Source organism: Schistocerca nitens, chromosome 9, assembly GCF_023898315.1.
Source record: "Schistocerca nitens isolate TAMUIC-IGC-003100 chromosome 9, iqSchNite1.1, whole genome shotgun sequence".
Lineage (NCBI taxonomy): Eukaryota > Metazoa > Arthropoda > Insecta > Orthoptera > Acrididae > Schistocerca > Schistocerca nitens.
In genome coordinates this window covers 404,719,731-404,739,713 of record NC_064622.1, presented here as the reverse complement: position 1 = coordinate 404,739,713, position 19,983 = coordinate 404,719,731, and positions in this window count along the sequence as shown.

Genomic DNA, 19,983 nt, shown 5'->3' with positions numbered 1-19,983 from the left:
AACTGATCGTAATTAGTTTCGTTAGTACGTGTTTCCGTATGTATCATGTGATAAGCAGTAAGAAATCCGTGGTGAACTGTGTAATGTGAGGAAAGTAATATCAGATCAACCGAGGAGCAAGCTGTTGGTTTTCTTTCTTGCTTTCTGTAATACTGACCTATACGTACTCTCTTCAGTCCATGTAACTCTTAAGGAGTTTCCTCCAGTACCACACTTCAATGGCGCCTATTCTACGCTGTTTAACCTTTCTTATAGCCCAGGTCTTACATCCATACATCACAGCTGGAAACATCATACCCCGTACTATACGGAACTGCGTTGTTAAAGTTATATCTCTACTCCTTAAAAATATGTCAAGGTTTTACTTTGCCTTACTGGCAAGTAACAAGCGTCTCCTGATTTTGTGACTGCAGTCAGCACCAGCATGAATCTGGGAGCCCAGAACGTTGATCATAGAAACTACCTCCATTGTTTTTATTCCTGTGTGCTAAGAAGTGTTTGGTGTAGGTGCCATAGTTTTAGTTTTCTTGATATCCATTATTAGACCAGCCTTTGCACTTTCTCCTTTCACCTTGAGTAAGAAGGATCTTTAACTGTTCTTCACGTTGTGCCATAAGTATGATATCATCTGGGGCTTATACATGTAAGCCCCAGATTATCGTGTAGTGGCGTAACAGTGCATAGCAGAGCTTCGTTGCAGCGCAAATCCTCACACACAAAAATTTCGCTCACAAAATTTCGTTCTCTGCATATTTCTAGCAGTAAATAACGGCTGACAATCTGACAACACTGTAATCACGTGTACGGTAACTATCTCTGTCAGGAGACGAATTAGTATGTACGCATTAGTACGGATAGCTTTTTGGGTTAGCATGCTGGAGGTCGAGGGTTCGATTCTCGATCGAGGCTTATTTCTTTATATTTGCTAAAAGTAGTCTGCGTGGTATGGTGCCTGCCTTCTTAATAGTCATACAGCAAATAAAGTGGTTCATTGGCCAGCTTTTAAAGAAACTTTTGCACATCGTGGACATGAATTGTTTCAAGCCACTGCATGCACTAGATTCCAAACCTGTTTTCTGTGTACCATACCCCAATGATCCTATCGAAATTATTTTCAAAGTACTTTGCTAGCCCTACCTCAACCTGGCAAAACAGTTGATATTAATGGATGGGACCATTGGGGAAGGGTACACACAAAACAATATTGGAATCTAGTAAATACAGTGGTGCGAAACTATTCGTGCCCACAATCTGCAAAAGGTTCCTTTAAAAGCTGACCGTTGAAAACGATTGTATTTCCATTTCTGCGTTCGTATTATGTAACAGCAGTTGTTTTGTATATCACCCACTGTAGTCGCTGTGTGACGATTAAAACGCTAGATATAGTGCCACGCAGACTACATTTAGCAAATAAAAACAAATAAGCCCACACCCAAAATCGGATCCTCGATCTACTGCGTGCTAAGACAAAACGTTATCCACTGCAGCAACTGCACAGTACTGCTACTGGTTCCTGACAGAGTTAGTTACCGTATACAGTGTTGCCAGATTGCCAGCCTTTAACGTCCATTTATTGCCCGGAATGTGCACAGGACGAAATTTTATGAGAGACATTTTTCTATTGCTAGTATGTGAGGACTCGCGCCTGGAAGTCCGAGTGCGCGAATTATTCTTCACCCTACATAGTTTGAGGTGCAACAGCTCGATTGACTGCGCCTAGGGCAAAGCTCGCAATCATTCTCAAACGATTTTAGAGAAAATACTCGCTAAAGGAAAAACTCACGCGCATCTCATAGCTTTATCGGTCAGCTTCATGGTGAACTGCTTATCATTTCGTTGTCGTATTCGTGGTGGTATTTCAAAATTAAATAAGCTACTGCAAGAAAATCAAATAGTTTGCAATGAAAAATAGAGGTCGCTATGAATTTGTGTTTGGTGCACGTTAGCTCATACGTGGCCGTGTACAAAATGTAATTAACATATTGAACTCATCCACTTGCTGGAGTTGCCAGAAAACAAATGAAAACCAAGTAAAAACTTAACACAAAATTGACTTTGACTGTCCTGTACCGTTGCCCAGGAGTAGAACATTCAAAGGTGCACTCGTTGAATGAAATAATTATTTACTGCTTCCATTGTTGCCTGCTGAAGAGAATTACTTTCGCTTTGTGATATATGGCGCTGTAATAGTCAAAATATGGCTCACAATTTTAGATGAACAGTTGGTAACAGGTAGGTTTATTAAATTAAAATACAGAAGGTAGATACGTTTGAACATATTATTTCGGTTGTTCCTATGTGATACATGTACCTTTGTGAACTTATCATTTCTGACAACGGATGCTGTTACAGCGTGATTACCTGTAAATACCCCATTAATGCAATAAATGCTCAAAATGATGTCCGTCAACCGCAATGCATTTGGCAATAAGTGTAACGACATTCCTTTCAATAGCGAGTAGTTCGCCTTCCGTAATGTTCGCACATGCATTGACAATGCGCTGACGCATGTTGTCAGGCGCTGTCGGTGGATCACGATAGCTAATATCCTTCAGCTTTCCCCACAGAAAGAAATCCGGGGACGTCAGATCCGGTGAACGTGCGGGCCATGGTATGGTGCTTCGACGTCAAATCCACCTGTCTTGAAATACGCTATTTAATACCACTTCAGCCGCACGCGAGCTATGAGCCGGACACCCATCATGTTGGAAGTACATCGCCATTCTGTTATGCAGTGAAACATCTTGTAGTAACATGGGTAGAACATTACGTAGGAAATCACCATACATTGCACCATTTAGATTGCTATCGATAAAATGAGGACCACTTATCCGTCCTCCCATAATGCCGCACCATACATCAACACGATATCGACCTTTCCCGAAATTGGTAAACGGTCCATTTTGACACGGGTAATGTATCACGAAGCAAATACCGTCCGCACTGGCGGAATGTTACGTGATACCTCGTACCTATACGTTTGTGACTATTACAGTGCCATGTATCACAAAGCGTAAAAAGCGGTCCAACTAAAACATTCATATTTCTTTACGTACTACACGAATATGTAACCAAAAATGGGGGATCCTATTTTAAAAAACGCAGTTGATATCCGTTTGACATATGGCAGAGCCTTCTAACGGCCAACCATAGCGCCATCTGGTTTCCCCCTTCAAGCTAGAAGAGTTTCGTTCTTTGTAGTTTTTTCGTTTGACTCTTATTTTGTGAGATATTTGGCCCGGTCACTATCAATCGACCACCCTGTATAGCCCGAGACTTGTATGTCACTGCATCGTATGTGTGTGGCATTCGCTCGGTGGTCTCGTCATTCTGGAATGAACAATGGATCCTTGCAGACTAAGTATACATATTCATCCAATCATTGGTGATATGGCACGCGTCAGCAGGACCATGCAACGTGTCACACAGCTCGCAGTGAACGTGCGTGGTCCGAAGAGCATTGCGATAAGTTTACCGCACTCATCTGGCCACCGAATTCCTCAGATTTAAACCCAGAAGAAAATCTGTGGGATAACCTCGAGCGGGCTCTTCGCACCCTGGATCCTAGAGCAGTTGGCCACTGGAATCGGCGTAGCTTCACAGCCTTCTCGGTATCTTCCAGAAACTCTCTTCCCCCACACCTCGCAGCGGGTGACGCTGTAAAAGGTGCTTAGCCTTCTGACTGGTGGTCACATTACTGGATTGTGTAGATGTGAATGTGAACTAGTAAGGAACTAGGAACTGCGCGCAGTAGGCTGAAGAGCGAAAATAAAGTAATTAAAAAAAATAACTATTTATTTACCATCGATGTTTGTCTTACATATATAAAGTAAGTAAAATTAATTCGCCACAGTGGAGGGTAAAAGCCGGCCGCTGGTAGCCGAGCGGTTCTGGCGCTACAGTCCGGAACCGCGCGACCGCTACGGTCGCAGGTTCGAATCCTGCCTCGGGCATGGATGTGTGTGTTGTCCTTAGGTTAGTTAGGTTTAAGTAGTTCTAAGTTCTAGGGGACTTATGACCTCAAAAGTTGAGTCCCATAGTGCTCAGAGCCATTTGAACCATTTTTGGAGGGTAAAAATCGTAGAGGGAGACCAAGAGATGAATACACTAAGCAGATTCAGAAGGATGTACGTTGCAGTAGGTACTGGGAGATGAAAAAGCTTGCACAGGATAGAGAAGCATGGAGAGCTGCATCAAACCAGTATCAGGACTGAAGCCCACAACAACAACAACAACAGTGGGCAGCTTTTGCTTACAAGGATTAGCAAACTCAACACAGACCTTCAACATTATGATGAATGTATAAGAATTTGACAATGACTTTAGCAACTATTAGTGTAATAAACAGTAACGGATAGCTTACACTTCAAGTGCTACACACATGAGTCAAACCATTAATGCTAAAATTTGAAAAGAACAACAAATTATACCCGTCTGTGAAGCAGGCCGTGAAACCATTAATCCGCGGTGTTTGAAAAAGAACCTTTTGCACACGTATGTGAAGCGGAAAAAGTAGAATGTTATATGATCAATACTAAAAGAAATAGGTAAAACTATCAAACGTTTAGAAAAGGTACAAATTATGCTCATTTTTTAAGCAGACAGAGAAGAACGTTAATAAAAATATGACAAAGTAAGAGAAGTTGCTCGTGTCTGTAAAGTGGACAGAGCAGAATGCTGCAATAGAAGTTAAACTTTTCAATTATTAATGACTGTTTTACTTTTAGGAGACCAAGCAGATGATTGATTGATAACAGATATTAAAAAATAAAGAATACAAATTATATTTGCATGGCAGGCGAGTGACATACCGTACGCAGGCCCCTTAAACACAACACAACAGTGATGTGTGAACATCCAGCAGAAATAGTTTTTCTTTATTTATTTAAACTGATGAAGCTGATATCCAGGTAGCAAATACACGCACAAATTGTGCAAGTAAAGTTTTGAGATGTTGCAGAATCCAGCCGAGACCGTTACAGTAGACTAAAAACTTGCAAATTACGAGAAGGCATTACTTCCTGCTTTCGTGCACAAAGTACAGAACCAGTATGTGTTCTACAACGTACGCTCGGAATGCAAATCGAACATGAAGTAAGATAATGCTTTTGACCTCCCGACAACACCGTGGAGATATAGCGCAAGCGTTAAACGTGACTGGAAGTGTTTAATCTCAGGAAAAATAAATAAATTTACAAATTCATGCACCAGCACAGCAAAGCGAGAATTACAATCAAATGACCGTTGCGCTTAATTAAGTTCAGGATGCTGATCCACCTTTAACGCATCGACCAAACTGCGGCCAGTAGAATCAGCGGACAAGACCAACAAACGACACTTACTGTTTACAGTGGACAAGTTTGTCTCGCAAAGCGTCACTAACACGTTAATCTCGGTGAAATATGTACGTCACCATCGTTGCTGCATTAGGCCGAAGTCATCATGAACGATTCAGTTGGGAGTTTCCTGAAAAAATAAACTTTCAGAAGGCTGCTCACTGCAAACTTACTTATATCCGACCTGTCCTAGTGCAGATGAGAATGGAAGAAACCTAAATTCAGTTGTTCTTCCTCTCACTTTGCTAATAAGGATGTCGATTTCAAGATGCCACTGACTGGACGGAAAGAGTCCGAAAGACATGTGGTAGTTTTCCATGTTTTCGTCCGAGCAGAAAAGTATTCTTAGAGTCCGGTACAGGCGAAGTTACGACTGGCGAAAATCCAGTTGGCTGAAAAATTTTCTGTAGGTAGGCGTCTGTCTGCCTGTAAGAGAATCACAGCCGATTTTTCTTCACTTCTTTTACTCTTAAAAAAAGAAAAGTTTAAGAGAATATATTCAGGGAGCGTTATGAATGCCGACAAGTGGTGGCGCAGAAAATCGAACGCAGAATCGCAGCTGCGCAGTTCCGTCTCCTGAGAGAAACTGTAGCGATGGCGTACTGAGGTATCCCAGGAACGTCTCCAAAAATTACGTTGCACGTTGGATGTTGCTGAGGCTACATGATGTGTCCAATTGACTGATAAAACCAATTAGTTCTTTATTACGTGGTAGGTAAGTTGTACATTAAAAGCCACATTCATTCAGAATGAGATTTTCGCTATTCAGCGGATTGTGCGCTGATATGAAACTTCCTGGCAGATCAAAATTGTGTGCCGGACTGAGACTCGAACTCGGGACGTTTGCCTTTCGCAGACGAGTGCTCTACCATCTGAGCTACTCAAGCACGACTAACGGCCTGTCCTCACACATTTATTTCTGCCAGTACCTTGTCTCTTGCCTTCGAAACTTCACAGAAGCTCTCCTGTGAACCTACCAGCACTCCTGAAGGAAAGGATATTGCGGAGACCTGGCTTACCCACAGCCTGGGGGATGTTTACAGAAAGATATTTTCACTCTACAGCGGAGTGTTCACATTCATTCAGTATTAGAATACTCATTTCGCTTGCATAGAATTAGAATAAATACATATAGGCCATGTACATCTTTGGAAATTTTGCATCTTACAAACGTTATTTCACCTTACGATCTGTTACATAGTCGTGTAAATACATTCAGTGATGGAGGAAGTACAGTGATTCCTCTTTTATTTCCAGTATATACGCTTGCGCAAAACTTAAGGGAAAGTAAATTTCGAACGACGTGCCGCTCCCAAGCAACATAGCTCGTTGAGACTTGGATCATATGTAGAAAGAATTTCTAAGGTGTAGTACGGAAGGCAAATGAAAGAAATGCGCAATGAGAAAAATTGAAATGAAACTTTTACTCAAAGACAATCATTACAGTGAAGTCGGCGCGAATCATGGTGGTCCCTGGACACAACAAAAGGCGGGACATGGTTCATAATAGTGAGTACGTTCACCACGAATGGCAGTCTGCGTCCCGCAATGTACTTTCGTGTGGTCACAAAGCTGTTCAGGAGTTCTCCTGGTTGTTGTTTGTTGTGGTCTGTAGTCCAGAGACTGGTTTGACACATATCTACATGCTACCCTATCCTGTGCAAGCCTCTTCATCTCTGAATATCTACTGCATTCTACATCCTTCGGTATGTCCTTAGTGCGCCGGCCGGAGTGGCCGAGCGGTTCTAGGCGCTACAGTCTGGAACCGAGCGACCGCTACGGTCGCAGGTTCGAATCCTGCCTCGGGCATGGGTGTGTATAATGTCCTTACGTTAGTTAGGTTTAATTAGTTCTAAGTTCTAGGCGACTGATGACCTTCGATGTTAAGTCGCATAGTGCTCAGAGCCATTTGAACCATTTTTATATGTCCTTAGTGTGTTCATCTCTTGGTCTCGCTCTACAATTTTTACCCTCCACGATTCTTTCCAATACTAAACTGGTGATCCCTTGATGCCTCATAACGTGTCCTACCAACCGATCCCTTTTTCTAGTCAAGTTGTGCCACAAATTCCTCTTCTCCCCAATTCTATTCAGTACCTCTTCATTAGTTACGTGATCTACCCATCTAATCTTCACCATTCTTTTGTAGCAGCACATCTCGAAAGCTTCTATTCTCTTCTTGTCTACACTGTTTATCGTCCATGTTTCACTTCCACACATGGCTACACGCCATGCAAATACTTTCAGAAAAGATTTCATAACACTTGAATCTGTACTCGATGTTAACTAGATTCTCTTATTCAGAAACACTTTACTTTCCGTAGCCAGTCTACATTTTATATTCTCTCAACTTCTACCATCATAAATTTTTTTGATCCCCAAATAGCAAAACTCATTTACTACTTTAAGCGTCTCATTTCCTAATCTAATTCCGTCAGCATCACCTGATTTAATTTGACTACATTCCATTATCCTCGTTTTGCTTTTGTTTATGCTCATCTTATATCCTCCTTTCAAGACACTGTCCATTCCGTTCAGCTGCTCTTCGCTGTCTCTGACAAGTAGGGCGTTCCATTCCTGCACCAGGGCGTTTGACGAATGCTGGATGGTCATTTGTGCATGTGGACGTACAGCCGTGCAACTCCCCAACACATGACACACGTGATCGCATTTAAGACGGGGCCACGGCCAGGACAGTACATTCTCCGCAAATCCTTTCATTCCAAGAGCTAGAGTCGTTCGAAGCGGGTGCGCACTGTCAGTCATAAAAATCAAGTCAGGGCTGAAAAGATCCATGAGCAGACGCACACGAGTAAGAAGTACAATGTCACAATGACGTCGACTAGCGACTGTACCGTGTTCAAAGATTTGGAGATCAGTACGTCAAAGGAACATTATGCCTTCTCAAACCGTAACACCTGAACTACCAAAACGATCATGTTCGAAATTTTCCTTGGCGCATCACGTCTTCCCACCTCTGGCTATATGAGGTACGGTCAGTTTTCCTGCATTCGTACATTCGGCTCTGACTAAATGTTTAGAGGTGGCAATGAGCTACCCTACAGAACACCGCAGAAGGAGCAACTCTTGGAACGAGAGCAGATTTATCGAATGGACTGGGCTGAACGTTCTCTTCGACTTAAATCCCATCGAGCAGTTAGTGGAAGTCACCTTACACCACGCCGGTGTTACATACGTTTTAATGTTTGACTTTTTGAAGAACATTATGTCTTATATTTTAATGTATGATTTGAGCAACTCAGCTCTTAAATCACTGTACATCTTTGACGATATGTTCTTCATGTAATTACCTTACCTTCTGATGAAGTCACCCTTAGAGGTGACGAAACCTGGTCAAGGTATATAAAAAACCTATGCAACCGGTTGGCAGATTTTTACATATTTTTCAAATTTGTGTATACGGTTGCTGCAAACGTCAGCCATGTTCAAAGTTGATGTACAAATGCCTGAGGTCGAAGAACGGTTTTCATATACTGTGGATGAAACTCGATCAACTAATACAAGAAGAACTGCAAGAAGATAAGAAGTTAATCACATGACAGTCTTTGGCAGACTGTGTCCCTTCTACAACGTGATTTTCTTTTTAAATGGATCCCTACCGCATCAGAAAGAGGTTAACTTGCAACGTCTTAGAGTGGGCAGTGTGCAGTCGCGTCCATTTAAAGTTCAAAGTATGCACTCCATTCCGGATGTTCTAATTTTTGTCCCTGCACCCCATTTTTCTTTATAAATTCAACAAAAGCCAATTTTAAATCGAAAAATCGTTCCTGGCATGCCCCTTGACTTAACCAACGTACTTTGCAGTAATATACGAAGTTTCTATGCTCTTCGTTCAGTTCAACTGAAAACAGGTGCAAGTGACAATGGAATAATGCATGAGACTTCAGAAATTTTACTGTTCGTACCACCAATTTCTTCACGTGCCCCAGGCCTGCAAATTTAGTACAACGTGCTTTTTGATGTACAGGACAATGAATCCCGTCGGTCGATCGTTGTAATATTTTGCTCTGGTTTCTTGAAATTACTGCAACCAGCCGCCATTTGTGTTGTTCTTCAATTTTTATTATTCCATTACCAGTTTCTAATCACCTAACGGTTCATCATCACATGGCAAATATTTATGGATCATCTGCAGCAGTGTGGGGGTCGTGTAACTGACAACAAACATATAAGCGCCGACTCAGTGTTTACATGTTTCGTTTGTACATCTTGCAACAGCTACACGACTCCCACACTGCTGCAGACAATCAAATATAATATGTACCATCTGATGATGATCCGCTTGGTAGTTCGATACCAGTAACGGGATAGTAAAAATTGAAGAACAAAACAAAAGACGACTATTTGAAGTGGTTTCAGGAAACCTTATTCGTCTCAGTCGCAGTGATCTTCATCCGTAACGGATAAAAGTTTTATATTTTGATCTTTATTGTCAACTAAATCTTTAAATTGTTGCTGCATAGTACTGTAATGCCGTTCCATGCAAATATGCAGTACCTGTCGGTTAATCGAATTGAGAATTCTCATCCCTCTCTTCTGTCATCCCCATTAATTTTAAAGGATTGCGACAATAGGCCTACAGACTGTCTTTTTTGGTGCAAACAGCTACTTAACATTTGAATATACCATGAGTAATGCAAAGGTTAAACAGCGCTGGCAGCACAACTGTGCCGAACTCAGAGAAGTGCGCAGACCAAATACGCCACATCACAATGTTCCAATTACTTCCGAGAAGGACCGAGCAAATGCGAGTGACACTCTGGACCTTGGACTACCCGTGGCCCACACATGGTGCACGCGTGAAGTTCGGCACGCCATGGCTGGCCCTGCTTTGTTCTGTTGTATACCTCTAGACCTCATTCAGTGAAAGTGGTTGATACCGTACATAACTTACATGGTTCACCAGTATCTCGATAACCAGTTTCCGAATAGGTGGATTGGTTGAAGAGCTGCCCGATCTCCAGGTTTGGGAACATTTAAAGTCCCTTGCGTGTATTCAGCTCCCACATCCAGTGTCGATGTTCTGAGGGGCGCATCCAAAATGGATTCGTCCAATTACGAAATATGTCAGGAGTTACCAACAGAGTATTGCAAAGTATGGACTGCAAGCTCTGGGGTTGCACCGAGGCAGCAATTCGTCATTTCAGGAAACATTGCTAAATGTTAATGTGTTTGAGAAATGTAACATTTTTGTGCCGTACACAATAAATATTTTCATACATGTAAATGTGTTTGGTAAGTGCGTCACTTTTGTGCCGAGAATAATAAATCCTTTCACACGTCGCTGACAAAGGATTTTCCCATCCATGTTCTTATGAACTTTTTGTAATGTTTTAATGTCAAGAATAAACCCCTAAAATTTCTGATACTTTTTATACACCCTCTGTATTTCGGACGAGTCATATCAGGGAATCTAAGGACAGATTATATAGACAGGCTGTACAAGACATGGGCCATAGTGGAACTAGGCTGAGAAAGCATTATGGATAAAGGTTACAAATACTGTCTGGATCTGCATTCGTTCACAGTCAGATTCCTGTGATGGACTGTGGGAGTTAGATCTTTACTTAGACTGAAGGAGGACATGAAGATTACTTCGAGTCAGCTGTTCAGAATCATCTTTTGGTCTGATTCTCTGGAAGAACAAAGTTAATGGATATAGCTGAATTCTTAGCTCTGATCGTACAGTATATTTCCAATTAGAGTACGGGGATATCGAAACACAGTCATGAGTAAAGTATTTATACATTGATCTGGAGGAAAATAAGGTACATATATTCAAACTCCAATGTACAAATATCTAAACTGCAAGGAACCATGACGGAGTAAAGGCCTAATATGGTAAAGAAGAGATTCACATGTGTGGATTCATTAGCAATGCAGACTGGTAAAGACGATTTCAAAACCCACACGTGGAAAAACGTCTGCGATCAACTTGGGTGGTAACTAAACACCTCACAAAAAATCGCTATAACCTTCCATGATTTAAATACTGCAAGTGGAAATATAGCACTAACAAGCATCTACTTTGGATAACTAATTAATTTAACGTGTAATGTCTTGTTATTAAGGGTTGGACATTTTCATTAAATAAAGCACAGGAACGCACTGAAGAATGACATCACATACTTGAACACCAAGTATTACAGCGACAGAATAGGGATCTCCAAGTACAAAATCAGATAATCCTGTTATACTGGTAAAGAGTTATTACATTAACATTTGTGTTTAATATATTATAACTCTTCTGTGGAAGAAGGAGTCTGTAGCCAATGCAGTAGAATTAAACAAACTTGGGAAATGGCGCTTTGGCAAAATCAGCTGATGTAAAATAAATGACTGTGATTATAATGCAGCGAAAATTAAAGATGAATTGTCCTTTAATAAATAATGATCACGCCATGACAATATTTACCAAGTTAAATCAAAATTTATGGATACAGGAAAGTATGTAGAAATTTGACGACGTAGTGTTGCAAATCATGGAGAGCAGAAACAGGTAGGAGAGAAACTACTAAATGACTGAAGAATAAATATTCACAGAAGTGTGGTCAAATATTAAGGAATCTTATGAAAATCATTGCACCATACATCAGTGTAGTACTTTTTCGATTGCACAGTTCGTTTTTCAATGATTTCAAGGCTTTGAACGGTTATAGGCAGATAAAAGTGCTATTAAAATTATTTTACGGAAAAGGAGAGTGAGATAATATAATTAGAGGCCGATTTCGTTACTATCAATAATGCAGAAAGCTTCTGTTGTAGTAATAGCACACTTGAAATAGCAACGAAAAAAGGGCTTTTTGTTCTGAGTATGAGACTTTTACGAGGAAAATGATAAGATGAGGATAGTAGGTTCCTGTTTGATCTGATAAACACTCCACACGAGTAGATCACAATTTATGTTTGTATAACATAGATAATTACACAATTAAAGCAGAAATTAACATGGAGGCTGTAAAGTATGGGACGCTGAATGTTTTTCGACATTTCCTTCTTAATATCTGTTAATAATTTTTGATTGTACATGCGTTAATTTATTTTAAAAATCAAATAATACGTTTATTTTTGAAATACGTGCAATACAATATAAATGATACAGCAAATAGCTTAATGGATAACATTAAAGAGTGGCTGTCGAAGAAAACAGTCACTTAATTGGAAGGAAGCTTAATACTGATAGTTTCTAACACAGAAATTTCGTAAAAAAACACACTGAAGCCGAAAATATGAAATGAAGATATTGCGTGGAAATGAGTGCTGCTGCGCTTGTACAAGAATAATATCCATGGTCATTGACACTAAATGCATTTATTTTGCCTGTTTACACTCCATTACAACCGAGAGTATAACATGTGGTTCCTGAAGAGGGGCAGCTGGCTTTTCAGTAGTTGCAGGGGCAACAGTCTGGATGATTGACTGATCTGGCCTTGTAACATTAACCAAAACGGCCTTGCTGTGCTGGTACTGCGAACGGCTGAAAGCAAGGGGAAACTACAGCCGTAATTTTTCCCGAGGACATGCAGCTTTACTGTATGATTAAATGATGATGGCGTCCTCTTGGGTAAAATATTCCGGAGGTAAAATAGTCCCCCATTCGGATCTCCGGGCGGGGACTACTCAAGAGGACGTCGTTATCAGGAGAAAGAAAACTGGCATTCTACGGATCGGAGCGTGGAATGTCAGATCCCTTAATCGGGCAGGTAGGTTAGAAAATTTAAAAAGGGAAATGGAGAGGTTAAAGTTAGATATAGTGGGAATTAGTGAAGTTCGGTGGCAGGAGGAACAAGACATTTGGTCAGGTGATTACAGGGTTATAAATACAAAATCAAATAGGGGTAATGCAGGAGTAGGTTTAATAATGAATAAAAAAATAGGAGTGCGGGTTAGCTACTACAAACAGCATAGTGAACGCATTATTGTGGCCAAGATAGACACAAAGCCCATGCCTACTACAGTAGTACAAGTTTATATGCCAACTAGCTCTGCAGATGATGAAGAAATTGATGAAATGTATGACGAGATAAAAGAAATTATTCAGGTAGTGAAGGGAGACGAAAATTTAATAGTCATGGGTGACTGGAATTCGTCAGTAGGAAAAGGGAGAGAAGGAAACATAGTAGGTGAATATGGATTGGGGGGAAGAAATGAAAGAGGAAGCCGCCTTGTAGAATTTTGCACAGAGCATAACTTAATCATAGCTAACACTTGGTTCAAGAATCATAAAAGAAGGTTGTATACCTGGAAGAATCCTGTAGATACTAGAAGGTATCAGATAGATTATATAATGGTAAGACAGAGATTTAGGAACCAGGTTTTAAATTGTAAGACATTTCCAGGGGAAGATGTGGATTCTGACCACAATCTATTGGTTATGAACTGCAGATTGAAACTGAAGAAACTGCAAAAAGGCGGGAATTTAAGGAGATGGGACCTGGATAAACTGAAAGAACCAGAGGTTGTAGAGAGTTTCAGGGAGAGCATAAGGGAACAATTGACAGGAATGGGGGAAAGAAATACAGTAGAAGAAGAATGGGTAGCTCTGAGGGATGAAGTAGTGAAGGCAGCAGAGGATCAAGTAGGTAAAAAGACGAGGGCTCATAGAAATCCGTGGGTAACAGAAGAAATATTGAATTTAATTGATGAAAGGAGAAAATATAAAAATGCAGTAAATGAAACAGGCCAAAGGGAATACAAACGTCTCAAAAATGAGATCGACAGAAAGTGCAAAATGGCTAAGCAGGGATGGCTAGAGGACAAATGTAAGGATGTAGAGGCTTGTCTCACTAGGGGTAAGATAGATACTGCCTACAGGAAAATTAAAGAGACCTTTGGAGAGAAGAGAACCACTTGTATGAATATCAAGAGCTCAGATGGCAACCCAGTTCTAAGCAAAGAAGGGAAAGCAGAAAGGTGGAAGGAGTATATAGAGGGTTTATACAAGGGCGATGTACTTGAGGACAATATTATGGAAATGGAAGAGGATGTAGATGAAGATGAAATGGGAGATAAGATACTGCGTGAAGAGTTTGACAGAGCACTGAAAAACCTGAGTCGAAACAAGGCCCCGGGAGTAGACAACATTCCATTAGAACTACTGATGGCCTTGGGAGAGCCAGTCATGACAAAACTCTACCATCTGGTGAGCAAGATGTATGAGACTGGCGAAATACCCACAGACTTCAAGAAGAATATAATAATTCCAACACCAAAGAAAGCAGGTGTTGACAGATGTGAAAATTACCGAACTATCAGTTTAATAAGTCACAGCTGCAAAGTACTAACGCGAATTCTTTACAGACGAATGGAAAAACTGGTAGAAGCGGACCTCGGGGAAGATCAGTTTGGATTCCGTAGAAATGTTGGAACACGTGAGGCAATACTAACCTTACGACTTATCTTAGAAGAAAGATTAAGAAAAGGCAAACCTACGTTTCTAGCATTTGTAGACTTAGAGAAAGCTTTTGACAACGTTAACTGGAATACTCTCTTTCAAATTCTGAAGGTAGCAGGGGTAAAATACAGGGAGCGAAAGGCTATTTACAATTTGTACAGAAACCAGATGGCAGTTATAAGAGTCGAGGGGCATGAAAGGGAAGCAGTGGTTGGGAAAGGAGTGAGACAGGGTTGTAGCCTCTCCCCGATGTTATTCAATCTGTATATTGAGCAAGCAGTAAAGGAAACAAAAGAAAAATTCGGAGTAGGTATTAAAATTCATGGAGAAGAAGTAAAAACTTTGAGGTTCGCCGATGACATTGTGATTCTGTCAGAGACAGCAGAGGACTTGGAAGAGCAGTTGAACGGAATGGACAGTGTCTTGAAAGGAGGATATAAGATGAACATCAACAAAAGCAAAACGAGGATAATGGAATGTAGTCAAATTAAATCGGGTGATGCTGATGGGATTAGATTAGGAAATGAGTCACTTAAAGTAGTAAAGGAGTTTTGCTATTTAGGGAGTAAAATAACTGATGATGGTCGAAGTAGAGAGGATATAAAATGTAGACTGGCAATGGCAAGGAAATCGTTTCTGAAGAAGAGAAATTTGTTAACATCGAGTGTAGATTTAAGTGTCAGGAAGTCGTTTCTGAAAGTATTTGTATGGAGTGTAGCCATGTATGGAAGTGAAACATGGACGATAACCAGTTTGGACAAGAAGAGAATAGAAGCTTTCGAAATGTGGTGTTACAGAAGAATGCTGAAGATAAGGTGGGTAGATCACGTAACTAATGAGGAAGTATTGAATAGGATTGGGGAGAAGAGAAGTTTGTGGCATAACTTGACTAGAAGGAGGGATCGGTTGGTAGGACATGTTTTGAGGCATCAAGGGATCACAAATTTAGCATTGGAGGGCAGCGTGGAGGGTAAAAATCGTAGAGGGAGACCAAGAGATGAATACACTAAGCAGATTCAGAAGGATGTAGGTTGCAGTAGGTACTGGGAGATGAAGAAGCTTGCACAGGATAGAGTAGCATGGAGAGCTGCATCAAACCAGTCTCAGGACTGAAGACCACAACAACAACAACAACAACCGAGAGTATCATACTTCAGAACTCAGTGAATTCGTGCAGTAAAATCTAATCCCAGAAAAGGGTAATCATAGGAATCTAGAGGTGTAATTATCACAGCTGCAACACACTTTCTGGCCAGTGTAGCTACTCATACTTTCAGTTCAATGATGAGCACGCGAGAACAAGTACGTCATGCTGACGTCACTGGCGTCGACTTCTGTATCTAAGATCCTTGAATGAGAAATCACCTGGATCACAGGCTTCCTTATAATTATGCGTCATTACCGTTAACTAGTTTGCCACTCATGCATTTATATAGTCGTTAATTTGTCGGTCACTTAGATCGCGAAAGAGCTTTCGATTTCGTACCTTTTAAGTGTAAATTGCGAACCTGTGTACGGAAAATTTCCCTCAAGTCACCTTTCCTTGTCACGGTGTGAATATGACAGTTATTGATTGAATGTCCAACACCGTTATGTTTCACACCCCTATCCGAAATGGGGACGTCACATTGTTTCAAATTACTATCCTAGCCTGCCGTGGACTATTACAAACATTATTTGTTTCGTAGAAAAATTTATTAACGCGAAGAATCTATTTAAGATCAGGCAGTGATTTAGAAACTGAAGTTTTAAAGCTAGAAATATTAATTAGATGTGTAAATAAAACAGTTACTGGCATGAAAAATGCTTACATTACGCAATATACAATAAAACTGTTTTCACTTAATTTTCGGAGTAATGAAATACACGGATTTGTTTAATCTGTAGACTGTATGCATCTACGAACGTAGTTACCAACATGTTTATACTGTATGAGGCGTACACCAAACAGCCGTGAGTGAATTCAGATTTTAACGCCCAGCTTGCGGCCAGTGCGAGCAACAATCCAATTTCAAATACGTTGTCGGCTGACAAGAAACTAATTATTTTATTCCTTCAGTTGCTAGAATTCATTTAATTAGACTACTATATCCCCTATTTTCTTGTTTTTCTTTCTCACACATGCAGCCGGCCGATGTGACCGAGCGGTTCTAGGCGCTTCAGTCCGGAACCGCGCTGCTGCTGCGGTCACAGATTCGGATCCTGCCCCGGGCATGGGTGTTTGTCATGTCATTAGGTGCATGGCAGCCATAACAAAAAGTTCTACTGTGACCTCTGTGAACGGTTTCGTTGCTATCGAGAATTCATAGGATGTGGATCTGTGATATTTTCCAGACTTCTCGGCGCAGTCAGTCACTGATGTGTTCCGTTTTAGAAGAGAACATTATACATTCATACATGGGAGCAAGGCAATGTTCATAACTGGAAAGTTACCGTTGTTGTTGAGTATCAACGATATCTTCCGGGCCAACCAAAAGCAGTCCTGAGGATTATGGTTCGGAAATGAAACTCCTACCTCATTTGCTCTACCTAGACAATGTTGAAGTTGGTAAAGGAGTATACAGCGTCCACTCTCTACTTCATCTAAAGCGGAAGAAAGGAGTATGCAGACCCCTGAAGGCCCTCCTTCATAACTGCCAACATTTCTTATAATTAGCTAAAAATAGCCATTTTCTGTTTTAATGTGTTAAATGTGAGAAGAATCATAAAATGAATGCAGAAAAATCCAAAACATTGAATAACATGCTCAACTTGTAAGGGCTTCTACATAGCTAATTACTGAAAATTTTATCTGGAGGTGTTCCGTGTCCACAAAGAAAGGAAAAAATAATTTAGGTAATATTTTACACAAGACGGGACAGAAAATCAAGCTCCTACTGCTTCAGATTTGAAACAGTATCCTGCTTTACGAAGCAGACATTCGTCGCTTTCGAGCTCAGCATCCGCATCAACCATGAACCAATCTGCTGCTATCCTTCGGTAGCACAGGAACACCACAACAAATTATCAAAATACTTGCTACCGACCCAAGCTTCCCACAAACATCCAACTAATCGTTAGTATAATTTTCAGATTCAACAATGCAAAAATCATTACTGCTATCCAAGAAACAACAGTAAACTACTGATATATTCGTTCAAATTTCAAACGTCTTCAATACAGCTGTAAGTTTCCTCAATAGCACAGATAAATAAACCCATTATTATATTGAACTGGAAATCCGTAGCATTACAAATTAGCGATTTAAGCTAAAAGAACTCCTTGACGCATATCACATTGATACATCATTCATCAGTCAAGCCTGTCTTCCGTCAACAAAAGACTTAAAGTCAGAAACTACGTTCGTACTAGTACAAAATTGAATGGTCCACAGGGAGATCAAGATTCTTAACTTGACGAGGAGCGAAGCAGCAACAAATGAAACTTGCGTAAATGGATGACAAACTGCGCCTGTTCCCTGGATTTGACGCATGTAGACTTCTTTCTGTCGGGAAAGCTGAAAGACGTTGTCCACACGAACTTATCACCCACATCATATGATATTGCAATGACATCTTTCTGCAGCTTGCTGCGACATTTACGCTGAAACGCTAGCATGAGTACAGCAGTCGTTCCACACCAGACTGGAAGCGTGTATTTTTCGCCGCTGATGGTCACTTTGAACCCAACCTGTGATGATTAGCTGTCTCGTTAATGGTCAGAATCCACGTAAAAAGTGTATGCACAGTGTACACCACCACAAGTACTGTAAGAGCGTTGGTGCGGGAACTTTTCAAAATACAGTATCTCGTAAACGATAAACACCACAATCCTCTACAGAGAAGTCGCAATGCTAGAAAATAGTGGCGAAGTGCAGGAAGAGCTGCATAGGTTCGACGCTCGGTATGGCAATTGATCCTCAAAATAAGCACATGTAAAGAACTGCCTATACATAAGCAGAAAGACATATGATTTTATGATTACACGACTCCAGACAATCACTGGACGCAGTTACTTCTATAAAATACCTAGGAGTATGCGTACGGAACGAACGCATGAAACGAATCGCAGGTAAAAATTGTTCAGATGGCTCTGAGCACTATGGGACTTAACTTCTGAGGTCATCAGTCCTCTAGAACTACTTAAACCTAACTAACCTAAGGAAATCACACACATCCATGCCCGAGGCAGAATTCGAACCTGCGACCGTAGCGGTCGCGCGGTTCCAGAATGTAGTGCCTAGAACTGCTCGGCCACGATATTGTTATCCTGAAGGAAGTCATTCACAAGACGTGCACGATGGTGGCGCGAATTGTCGTCCATGAAAACGAATGCCTCGCCAATATGCTGCCGATATGGTAGCACTATCGGCCGAAGGATGGCATTCACGTATCGTACAGCCGTTACGGCGCCTTCCATGACCACCAGCGGCGTACGTCGGTCACACATAATGCCACCCCAATGCCACAGCAGGGATCCTCCACCTTGCTGCACTCGCTGGACAGTACGTCTAAGGCGTTCAGCCTGACCGGGTTGCCTCCAAACACGTCTCCGACGATTGTCTGGTTGAAGACATATGCGACACTCATCGGTGAAGAGAACGTGACGCCAGTCCTGAGCGGTCTATTCTGCGTGTTGTTAGGCCCATTTCTATTGTGCTGCGTGGTGTCGTGGTTGCAAAGATGTGCCTCGCCATGCAGCCTATTAAACACAGTTTGAGTCGTAACACGACGTCCCGTGTCAACACTAAAAGCATTATTCAACATGGTGGCGTTACTGTACGGGCCGTAATCCGTAGCTAGCGGTCATTCACTGCAGTAGTAGCCCTTGGGCGGCTTGAGCGAGGCATGTTATCGACAGTTCCTGTCTCTCTGTCTCTCCTCCAAGTCTGAACAACATCGCTTTGCTTCACTCCGAGACGCCTGGACACTTCCCTTGTTGAGAGTCCGTCCTGGCACAAAATAACAATGCGGACGCTATAGAACCGTGGTATTGACTGTCTAGGAATGACTGAACTACACTGCTGGCCACCGTAAATGCAACACCCTGAAGGAAGCATCCGAATCAAGTGAAATTTACACCATGGGTTTGCAGCGATGAGATATGCAACTGAATAGAATTTCAGCGCAGACGCACATCACGCGCGCCTGTGGCGCCACCTCATAGCGCCATTTAAGGCTTGGCGATTTCGACGAGTGTACGTTCGGCACGTGTGTTTACCTTTTGTTTCACAAGATGATCAGTTATGCCTCG